The sequence below is a fragment of the Cervus canadensis genome, chromosome 17 (assembly GCF_019320065.1).
Source record: "Cervus canadensis isolate Bull #8, Minnesota chromosome 17, ASM1932006v1, whole genome shotgun sequence".
NCBI lineage: Eukaryota > Metazoa > Chordata > Mammalia > Artiodactyla > Cervidae > Cervus > Cervus canadensis.
The window spans coordinates 31,587,166-31,599,798 of NC_057402.1; the positions used below are offsets into that span (position 1 = coordinate 31,587,166).

The 12,633-nt window shown below is 33.2% G+C and overlaps 1 protein-coding gene across 7 annotated transcripts in view; it reads left to right on the plus strand.

The window, feature by feature from the left end:
- NOVA1 (NOVA alternative splicing regulator 1) overlaps positions 1-12,633 on the plus strand; it is a 157,961-nt gene that overhangs the window by 86,800 nt on the left and 58,528 nt on the right. The gene's annotated exons all lie outside the window — the stretch shown is intronic.

Here is a 12,633-nt window from a genome sequence, read left to right on the forward strand (position 1 = left end):
AATATTTTAAAATAAATGTTATTTAGATATTTTAAAATAAATGATTGATAGTAATTGAGAGCAGTCTTTTTACACACTTTAATTCTGTTTCAGATATTATATTAATAAATTGTTAGATTATTTTGTCTAAAAGCAATGCAATAATATATTATCTGTGTTTTTACTAAGTAAAATTTATGGAAAGGAATTGAAAATTATAAAGTATTTTAAACAACATTGTGTTATTTTATTTCACAAATAGCTTTTTGTGTTTTTTCATTGTTTAGAAGCACTGACATTTTCTTCTGGATTATTGCCATTTATATTTGCTGTTTCCATGACGACAGGCTTTCCCATGCATGCTTCCGGAAAATCAGATTCCTACTTTAATATGTTAATAATTTTTTAAAAGTACTGCCAATTGGTTAGTCAAGTATGTCCCTGCTTCATTTCAAATAATTAAATTTAGTGCCTATTGTAGCATTTAAGACTTTTTAAAATGCTACCTTATTTTTAGAAAATTAATTTGTGTTGTTTTTCTAACAAATTCCTTAAATAAAATCTTGAATTGAATATCCTTCATTAGACTTTACCAGGAGAAGTTTTAACTAGTTATGTTTTAAAACAGAAATGAAATTTCCTAGTTGCTAAACTTTAAATCACTATCCTAAAGAACATCAATGGATCATTTTCTGTTGTTAAAATATAAAAGGCAAAGTGCAGCAAAGAATTATATAAAATTCCTAAAGTCCTTTATTGATTTTACAGATAAAAAGATTAGGCTTACCTGTATCGTTTAGCTTTTGTATATACTTTTGTAGATGTTGAAACCGCTATACATTACTGGCCAGTAGCCATTATGTTAAATGTCAGTCATTTTAAAAGTATCTTTTATACACTTGAAAATTAGGTGTAGATAAAAGTGACTTGAAAGGAGAAAATATAAACTTTTTGTATCTAACATGAGATGATTATTTTAAAACACACTTGTTTATCTTCTGTGTATTATATAAATTGAAAGTAGTGTACTGGATGCCTCTTCAAATAAAATCCACTTTTAAGAGCTACATACACATATTTCTTGTCATCATAAATCATAACATGTTTGGGAAGAGTAAAACCACAATTTTAAGAACCTTTGTGTTATGTAAATTCACTTATTATGTCATATTCATTGTGTTCTTTCCAAAGCTGTTTATCATATTTAAAGCCTTTAGTGTGGATATTAAGCAATATGGTGAAGTTTGATTGTAATGTCTTTTATGCAGTTAATATTGCATACTTTTAAACATTGGAAATTTGATAATTTAATTATTTCCTAATACATGCTATTTTACTTTCAAAAGTTGTATTATCTATGTAATATATACCACCTTTATAAACATTCATAATCCTTATATGCTATATTTCACAGTATACTAATCACCTGTGTTTATTTTGCATATCTAATAGTAGTTATGGCAAATGAGATATGGTGACAAAAAATTTGCATTGGTTTCAGCACCTTTTTCATGACTTCTGAGCAAAAAATTAGTCATTTGCTATTGGAATAATCAACTAATTGTTGAATAGAAAAATCAGCTTTATTTAGGAAATCAGTACAAGGGATACTGTGGCTGAAGATTCTTAGAATTTATGCTAATGGCTGTGGATTATCTCACGAATTGTATGAAAAATATTTAATTCTAAATCTTTATTTTAATTTTTCATTTATTAAAAGTATAGCTATATTTAGTTTGTAACTTTACATTTTCCATGCTCTTTCTGATATCCTAATTAGTAGTGTCATTCATCTCTTCACAATCCTCTACAGCAAAGGTTCTTAATCCCTGAAAGATTAGATCTTTATTTCCCTAATTTCTCTCTGAAATTAGGATTTCTGTCAATTATGAATATGAGCTGCAATCACAATATCACTAATGGATCTATGATAGCATTATAAGTAGCAATCACAGGTATTTCAACACCATGTTATAGTGTTGAAGATAACTAGAATTTAGTGTGATCTGTCTTAATAAAACTTTATTCACACAAAAAAATAAGGTAGGTTTGGCCTACAGGTTGTAGTCTGCTGACCCCTGCTTTAGACTATTTCCTCAGACTCTCATTCTCCCCCTTTTACTTCCTAATCCTTTATAGTTAGAAGTACTTCTGTTGAGAAGTATGAAAGGCATTTGTAAATAATTGACATATTAATAATAGGACTGACTTTGTTATTAGCTCATAAACTTGACCTTGAAAGCAATTTCCAAAAAAGACTTAAACATAATTCTGGAATAAATAGCTTCCTAGTGAGATAGATTTGAAGCAAAGTACATGTTCAGATTTAAGCTTTGGTATATTCTTTTTAAAAGTATCTTTACAGTATATAACAGTATTTCCCAGGGCATAGTCTTTGGAACAGTTGTTAGAACAGAATGAGATCCTTCAAGGAAAAGGTGTTCTATAGTTAAGCAAGTTTGAAAAATGCTAGATTTATTTAATTTCACCATAATTCATGGTGTGCATTATTCAACTAAATGTTCAGATAGCCAGTAAACAATTCTTTATAATCATGTTTATACCTATGTTTCCTGTACTTAATAGTCAACTTGACTGAAATCTTCTCTCAAAAAAGGCTTTCTCCTCCTTCCTTTCTCCCCTCTTTTCCCTCTTTCACTCTCTTTATTAATAAAAAAGCCTATCAGTATCCTTGTGAAACTTACTTAAATGAATTCCATCTATAAACTTGGATTGACTGTATTAATATCTGGGCTTCCTTGGTGGCTCAGTGATAAAGAATCCATCTGCCAGTGCAGGAAACACGAGTTCAATCCCTGGGCCAGGGAAGATCCCCTTGAAAAGGAAATGGCAGCCTGCTCCATTATTCTTGCCTGGGAAATCCCATGGACAGAGGAGCCTGTTGGGCTGTAGTCCAATGGAGTCCCAAAAGAGTTGGACACGACTAAGCAACTAAACAGCAACACCATTAATATCTAAGAAGTACTTGAGGATGTAATCAGAATAGATGCATTATGTGTTTTAGTTACTGATTAAGTTTCAGGTGACCAAGAAAGTATACACATCGTTATGGTTTTTTCCCTAAGTATAATTTCCACTACTTCATCAATCTTTAAAGTACCTCATTTTTTGAGTAATAAGTATTAATTTAGCATACTTTTCTGTACATCTGGGCAGCTTAGCTGTATATATTGCCCAGAATCCTAGGTGTTACCCATTTTGTTAGATAAAAAGAGATTCTAATGAGAAGTTTTCTTTATTCATTGATATATTAATATTCAACAATATTTATTCAGCATCTCAGATATACCAGCCACTGTACTAGATGCTAGTTTCATGGGACTTTGATCTTAGGGATGGTATTGTGAAGTTAATTAAATGAACATTTGCAGTATAGCATGATATTTTTTTTAGGTTTTTTTAATTCTGAGAATAGTATTTCTATGTATAGTATGTTTAATGAATTTTTGAATCAATGATAACTAGCCTTTGTTCTATTTATAATTATATATTAATGTGAAATGCTATTTGAAATGATGTTCATTTTTAAAACATTAGTGTATCAAAAAAGTGTCTACAGTCTTATTAAGTAAATGTAAAATATAGCCCACTTATACGAGGATTTTTTTCAGTAAATAAGTGCTGTAGTACTATAGGATCCACAGTTGGTTGAATCCATGGATGTGATAGGGAGGACTGAGAGTCAAATTATATTCAAATTTTCGACTGTGTGGTGGTCAGTGCCTCTGACCCCCATGGTGTTCAAGATCAATTGTAAATCTATAATAACTGTGACAAATCTTCTATTTTATATTTGAGTGAGCAGTAAGAAACAGGTTTTTAATGAAGTGCATTTAAAATCTTTATTTCCACATTTGCCTTTAGTTTGTTGTTCATGTTCAGGTAAGTCAGTGAATCGCTTCTTCATGCTGACTCTTGATTTAGATTTGTTTTCACTTTATTCTTAGTCTGTACTGTTAAAATACTACCCACCTTCCATAATGTTTTTTAATTGCTTCCTGCCAAGTACATGGAAGCTTTATAAGAGAAAATGTGTCTAGTCTAATTTTTAAGTTTTCTTCTATCAGTTATCTCATTTTAATCTTCCCTTTTGATTACATGTATCATTTCATAGTGTTAATGGAGAACGTTCAGAAGATTTTTTTGTATCCAGGAAGTAGTCTGGAAATGGTGGATAATCTTATTATCTTTTATTGTTTAACTGTTCATCTTATTCTGAAAACAGCAACCAAGACTACTGAGGGAAGTTAACTAGATCATAAGTGGATTATGAGCTATTTGAGGGCAGAGGCCATTATGTACTTAGATTATATTTCTTTCATGTGGTCCAGAGTAGGAAGTTAATAAAATAATATTCAGTGACTCAAACATGAAGCCAAAACAGTAAATCTTTTTTCTGCATTTTCCCTCTTTCAGTGATTATTCCTGGAAATCCCAATTCTAACCATTTTAACTCTTTACCTGTTGTCTTCTGGGTTTTCTGTCTGTCCCTGTTTCCTAAAGATTTAGCTTTGATCTCCTCTTCTGTCTGTATTGTATGCTCTTACTAAAGACCTGCAGGTAGTTCTAAAACCGCTAGTACTAAAACTGTACTGTCTTTAATCTTCACATCTAGAGAATGTATCAGTTCACAGTACCCAACTAAACTTCGTTTCTCCATTTAAGTTCTCTCTTTCTTGTGCCTTATTCTGTCAATAGCATTACCATCATCCTCATCACGAAGATTTAGAATTTTGAGTTTAATCTTTAGGTTTTTTTTCCATTGCTTATAATATCCAATTTTGACAATTTTATCTCTAAAATTATTTTGCATCTGTTCAATCTCATTGTTATTGTTTAGTCGCTCAGTTGTGTCTGTTTGTGACTCCATAGACCACAGCATGCCAGGCTTCCCTGTACTTCACCATGTCTTGAAGTTTGCTCGAACTCCTGTCCATTGAGTCGGTGATACCATCAAACCATCTGGTCCTCTGTTGACCCCTTCTCCTGCCTTAAATCTTTCCCAGCATCAGGATCTTTTCCAACAAGTTGGGTCTTTTCCAGTGAGTCAACTCTTCGCATCAGGTGGCTGAGGTATTAGAGCTTCAGCTTCAGCATCAGACTTTCCAATGGATATTCAGGATTGATCTCCTTTAGGATTGACTGGTTTGATCTCCTTGATGTCCAAGGGACTCTCAAGAGTCTTCTCCAACACTACAGTTAAAAAACATCAGTTCTTCAGTTCTCAGCCTTCTTTATGGTCCAGCTCTCACATCCATATGTGACTACTGGAAAAATCATAGCTTTGAGTATACAAACTTTGTCAGCAAGTTCAATCTCATTAGAACTATAATTTTCATTGACTCTTACCTGAATTGTTGAATAATTTCTTAATCTCTCTATAAGCAGTCTCACTCCTCTCAGTGTATTTTATGCAAGTTTAACAATCACTGTTCTATTCTTCTGCTCAAATATTTGTTTTTGCATTGTCTACTACTAAATTCAGAATCTTTAATGTAGTATTTGAGACTCTCTGCCTATTATTCTCTGAAGACACATCAATGAGTATTCAGACTTACTCGAGTTTTAAGATTCTGCCTAATTAAGTGCTATATTCTGTATGAAACCTTTCTTGAGATATCTTATACTTTGTCATCTTCTTTCAAGACAAGAAACTACTGTGTTTATTTCATCATAGCACCAAGCACAATGCCTTAGACATAGTAAGTATTCAGTAAATATTTTTGGACATTTGAAAGAAAGAGAAAAAATTTCTCCATGGCATTGTTATAACATTTTGATATATTTTCCTTAGATAAAAGTAGAACCACTTTTATGTGAAATCATTATTTGTCACACATTCAATTTAATACTAGCTTTGCTCACTTTAATTAATACCAGTTCCCAATTTATACTATTCTAGATTGGCTTACTTTGATAATCTAGACAGCTTTTATATCTTTAAAGATGTATATGCCTATAGCTCTTTTTTATTTTAAAATTTAAACATGATTTTTAAAAAATCATACTAGTCATTCCTTTCATTTGTTCTTTAAATTCCATCCTTAGAATTTTCTCTACTTTGGGTATAATATACAAATCTGCCAGCAATACAGGAAACCCAGGTTCAACCCCTGAGTTGGGAAGATCCCCTGGAGAAGAGAATGGCGACCCACTCCAGTATTCTTGCCTGGAGACCCCCATGGACAGAAAGAGCCTGGCAAGCTACAGTCCATGGGGCCACAGAGTCAGACACAACTGAACGACTAAGTATGCACATACAAATGATTTTTAGTGACTAAATAGCCTATTAATCTTTTGCTGCCTTATAATTTTTATCATCTTTATGACATTTCTTTCCATCATATTAAATGTGTTTATTTCCTTAGGTGTCCATAATTTATAGTATTTATAGTGTGAAATATGCTTAATTGTATATAGTAAACAGGTAAGGTAGAAATAAGGGGTTTTTTATGTGTGTGTTTATAAATTGTGTGTGTTATAAGAAATTCTTGTTGATTGAATCTTCATGCTCATCAAACCCAAGTAGGATATAGAATTGTTCTATTCTTAGATCAAATCTTCAATTAGAGCCTTCCTAACTACAAATTTTTTCAAATTTTTGCAAGCATTTATGGAAATGGATGAATTTACCCCAGGTTCCTTTTATTCCTTTATAAGGTCACTGGACTCAAGAAAGTATTCACTCTGGCTTTCAAGAAAGAAAAGACTGCTTTTAAAAAATGCTTATTAAAATTATATATACTAAGTCCTCAAGAGCATTTCACTTGATGAGCAATAGAAGTTAAAATACTACTTTTAGGAAAAAAAGGTTAATAAAAGTGTGATATTCATCTTTATGAGAGAAATGAAAAAATGACTTGTCTCTTTCAGTCAGTGCCACATTAGCTATTGACTAATTAGTGATTGATTACATTAATGTGAACAACAGCTATTACCGTATTTACTGAAAAGCATATGAATTCCCAAATAGAATACATAGTTCCACATGAGTAACAGAAAATATTAATGAGCACTTACATTACTAGAAGCCTTTTCTTTCCTCCTCTTATTTGATGAACTTTTGTTTTGCTGAAAACTTTGTCTTTTTTAGGACAAAATTTTATTCCTTTCAATAGCCTTATTCTTCAAAGGAATGGATTTTCGTCCCAGTGGTTTTGTGTGGAATTTTTAAGGTATAAATTGGTAATCATTATAAAGTAGTACACATCTATGTTTTGGTTGTTTCCAGATTTTTCTAGTGTAGAAGTTATTAGCGTGATGAACATATGGCTGGCTGTAGTATAATGGGAAAAGCAGCAGAAAACATACTCTTACTGACCTGCTGCGTGATTATTTAAATACTGATTCGATCCGACAAAACAAAGAACAGAGTGATTTTAGTATGAAATGAACCTAGGCTCTTTTAAAATGTCTGTTTCCAAAGGATAGGATTCAGGACATTGAGCAGAAATACTGAAACATATTAATTAATCAAACATGTTTTGAGTATCTGCTCTTTTACTTATTTGTTTCAAAATTTATTTTGGACAGCTTTGTAAGAAGCACTCTTTACAATTTTGAATCAAGGGGAGTTGGCTTTCTTTAGCCATAATGCTGAGAAAGTAGCAGTCTCACATGAACAAAAGGATGAGTAGTAGGGAACATGCTTCAGATCTGTTAACCACTGTGACAAGATTTGCAGAAATCTTCAGGCATGCCATTTAGAGCCTAGTTTTGACAATCTGTGTTTTCCAAGTTAATAAGATGTATTCCACTGAGGTAATTTTGCTATCTTCTTAATTAAGTTGATGTGCCCTTTACCTGAGTTTAATTACATAAGTTTCTTAAAGTGTGTAAATTGTGCTAAGCATTTATTTATAACATGAAACTAATGTAATAAATCAATACTGGAGGAATCTCACATCTCTCACTCTGTTCTGGTAGAGCGCAGCAACCAGAATGCTCTTCAGTGAAGAAATTGTAAACTGCTAGTTTGTACATTCGTCACAACATTAACTTGGAACTCTGAGGCGTCTCAAATCACTACTGTATACAAACGAGCTCTTCGTAACATGTCAAGTAATCTTTTTATATGAATTATTTAGCTTGTTTGATTTAGTACAGAAATGAAATTCAGGAAACTTCAGATACTGTTGAATAATTAAATAAAATAATGCCAGACTTTAATTTTATTTTGTATCAAATATCTGATAACCAATTATGATGTGTTGATAGCCCTTAAACGACAGTTGTTTATCTCCTTGTCTGCAGAGGCCATTCAGATTCAGGGTCAGCACTGGTCAAGATTTTCTTTATCATTGAGGACTAGAAGACTCATGAAGAATGAAACGATCTATGATTAAATCCAGCAATGTGGCCTGATTTTGGTTAAGCAAGAAAAATTCTTGGATTTCTTAAAGCATATTTATTCCCTGATTCTGTCTTATAATGTTGAATTTCCTTCCTGTTATGAACCCCACATAAAGCTATTCTTTTAATAATCTACTAAAGTAGATTTTATGCTCTGAAAGATTATCTAGCTTAATTCAAAAAGTCTATATAACCCAGGAAAATGTTAGGACTAAAGAAAGAGTAATTTATGCAACTACTGGTAACATCATTGGCCTGAGAATAAGATTTCTAAGAATGAGATTGTTTTCCTCAGAAATGATAAATAACTTGGCACTTATTAGAGGACTGTAATTGCTGTATTGTAAATATTGTATCTACTTGAACACATTTTTTTCTGATAATACAATTGGTTATAATATTTCCTAACATTCTTCAATAACTCAGGGCAATAAGTTTTAGATGGACATGAATTTTTATGTACAACTGATTTAAAAATTTTTTTTAATTTCTTTGAATGATTAATTTTTAATATTATTAAATATTTTAATACAAATGAAATGAGATTTTAAAATATATTTATTTATTTGACTGTGCCTGGTACTCTTAGTTGCAGCATGTGGGATCTCGTTCCCTGACCAGGAACAGAATCCAGGTTCCTGTATTGGGCGTGTGGAATCTTAGCCACTCGACCACCAGGGAGGTCCCAAAAGGAGATTTTTTTTAAAAAAGCTCTTTAAACTTGTCTTGTTTTTCTAAAGTATAAAATATTCAAAACACTCCAGTTACAATGGTGTCATTATTTACAATGGTGTCATTTTATTTTTAATATGCATTGAGTTTCAAGAACACTTGAATATTACGAGAACATTTAAAAATGCAGTTGAGCAAAAATAAAAATTAGACCAAATCATAGTGTTCAGAGATAAATTACCTTTAAAATTTGGTATATAATAAATTATTTCCTACTTTTTTCATGCATATATGTGTATATTTTATATATTTTTTAATAAAGTGAGACTGTGCTTGGTAAAAGTGAATTAAAGAAAACTAGTTTACTGTTCATCTAATTCATAAATTATGTACAGTTTAAACACTTTTCAGTTGTTGTAATTTTTCCTCAAATGCATAATGATGTCTTGGTTCTGCACTTATTTTATTTATAAGCTACCTGCCTGCCTAAGTAGGATTTCCTATAAGCCTTTCTTCAGTGTGTCTGCGGTGGTGGTTCTTCAGTCACTCAGTTGTGTCCAACACTTTGCGACCCCATGGACTGCAGCTCGCCAGGCTTCCCTGTCCTTCACTTTCTCCTGGAGTTGACTCAGACTCTTGTCCAGTGTGTCTGTGATGCCATCCAATCATCTCATCCTCTGTTGCCCCCTGCTCCTTCTGCCCTCAATCTTTCCCAGCATCAGGATCTTTTCCAATGAGTGGACTCTGCATCAAGTGGCCAAAGTATTGGTGTTTCAGCTTCAGCATCACTTCTTCCAGTGAATACTCAGGGTTGATTTCCTTTAGGATTGACTGGTTTGATCTCCTTGCAGTCCAAGGGACTCTCAAGAGTCTTCTCCAACACCACAGTTTGAAAGCATCAATTCTTCAGTGCTCAGCCTTTTGTATGGTCCAGCTCTTACATCCATACATGACTACTGGAAAAACCATAGCTTTGCATATACTGACCTTTGTAGGCAAAGTGGTGTCTCTGCTTTTTAATACACTGTCTACGTTTGTCATAGCTTTTCTTCCAAGGAACAAGCGTCGTTTAATTTTCATGGCCGCTGTCACTGTCTGCAGTGACTTTTGGAGCCCCAAAAATTAAGTCTGTCACTGTTTCCATTTTTTTCCCCCATATATTTGCTATGAAGTGATGGGACTGGATGCCATAATCTTAGTTTTTGAACGCTGAGTTTTAAGCTAACTTTTTCACTCTCCTCTTTCACCTTCATCAAGAGGCTCTTTAGTTATCTGGCTTACCTGAGTGTGTCTAATCAAGCACTTCCTGACTCTCAAGCCAAAGATTCTGCAGTCAGTGCTACCACCTGGGATGAGAAGCCCATTTTTCTACTACTTAGATAAGGAGGGAGGAAACATGCAAGGCATGCAAGGGATTGACTCGTGTTTCCCTTCCTGCACAGGTTTCAAAGAGCTAGCCTGTCTCTTCCTCTAGCATCCTGTGCTTAAGTTCTCTTGCTGCTTAAGAGTTTGAACTAGCCTCTGTTTTCTGTGAGTTTGGGGCTCTATTTTAATTTTTTCATTCCATTCATTGCCATTTGTTCTTTCAGCTGTTATTTATTGGACAGATGTGCATAGGGCATACTTTAAAGCACTGGGAATACAGCAATAAAAAGTCATAAAGGTCACTGACCTTAAGGACGAGAAAGAATTGAACAAATAATGAATAGCATCCGTAAGATTTCACAAAAGCACAGTGTAGTACTAGCGTACAGGGGTGTGCCTGATGGAAAGGACCGGTTGAGTGAGAATGGCCGTCTTCCTTATTCAGGAATGTGTCATAAACTCTGGTTCAGTAAGATAGCTTTCTAAGATTTTAAGACAAAGACCGACGTTGAAGTGTCCCTCTTATCTTAAGCTATGTCTACCTGTGTTAAACATGAAAGTATCACTGAAAAAATTGGAAATATGTTTCTTGTTAACTCACATTTTCATGTGTGTATAAATATTGTGTATAAAAATTTAAGGCAGTTCCATTACCATTAAAATAAATACCTATTTAATGGATTAAAATCTGTAAAATACTTTCGTAATGTTCACATGTAAACTACATGCTATAGTTTGTAGCCTGTGTTGTGGCCAGTAGGTAGGTAATTGGCACTCACCTGATGTAAGAAAAATCAGTTGAACATGAGGAAAGTCAACTAAAACTCTACGAGTGAGTAGTACATGATATAATACTGCTTTTAAGTAATAAGTAAGTTACACTTTTATCCAGATTTCACATGGTTATTATGCCTTCTAAAAGTTCTGGCTTGGAAACTTTCATGTTTTACAATTCTTTAGTTTGAATATAAAGAGATATTTACCTTCACTACACACTGAACAACTATTTAAAATATGTTATTAAAGAGGTACCAAATATGTTCAAGGGACCTCATGTTTTGCTTTGTCCATATTACTCTGTTACCTGATTTTTTTCTTCATTTATCATGGCCCTCTTTCCATATCAGTAAGTAAAGATCTTCATCATCAATTTAATTATGGCTTGTCATGATGAATCATAGTTTATTTAACCAACCTATTCTTGTTAAACCTTAAGTTTGATTTAATTTTTCTTCCATTAAAAAAATACTTTGATGAACAACTTATTATTTGTATCTGTATGCTTTTCCAGTTGTTTCATGTTAATTTAAATTTTCTTTTTTAAAAAATGAGATTGCTGGGTCATAATACTTGTTGCTAGATGGCCCTCCAGAAAGAATGTGCCAAGCCATAATTAGAGCAAGATTGTACTACAGTATCCATTTCTACTTGTGGCTCAGCTGGTAAAGAATCAGCCTGCAGTGTGGGAGACTGGGCTCGATCCCTGGGTTGGGATCCTCTGGAAAAGGGAAAGGCTACCCACTCCAGTATTCTGGCCTGGAGAATTCCATGGACTGTAGAGTCCATGGGGTCACAAAGAGTCAGACACGACTGAGCGACTTTCATTTCACTTCACTTCATCCATCCCTACATATCTCTACCAAAGCTTTAGAATTTGCCAGTTAGAGCCTTGTATGTGATATGTGATTGTTGTTTGATTTGCTTTTTTGAATACCGTGAATTGGAATATTTTTCTATTTGATTAAGTCATTGTTTCTTCACTCTTTCCTTTCCTTTGGCTTTTCTTTCTTTCTTGGGTGTGATCATAACACAAGAATATGTAGTGTGCACAGGAGGGTATATGTGCAAACGAGAGTGAATGAAAAGGCCATTTACATACCTAGCTCATTTTTTTTTCTGGTTGATGTTTGTTTTTTCTTGAGGGTTTTTAAGAACCCTTCTTCATATCATATGGAATAAGTACTAGCTATCCATCTAGCAGTTTGCAGTATGGTAAATTCTCCCAGTTTTACCTTAGCCTTCTAACTTTGTTTTGTATGTACAGAAGTAATAAATTGTATGTGAGTTAAACTCTGTTTTGAAACACCTGTATGGAAACAGGGAGTTTTACAAAAGTATACATTATTGATGAGAAACTAGGGGAGACTAAACAGACATGACAAAAAATGTGACTTGAATCCTTGATTCATCCTCAGTTCAGTTCAGTGGCTCAGTAGTGTCTTGACTCTGCGACCCCATGGACTG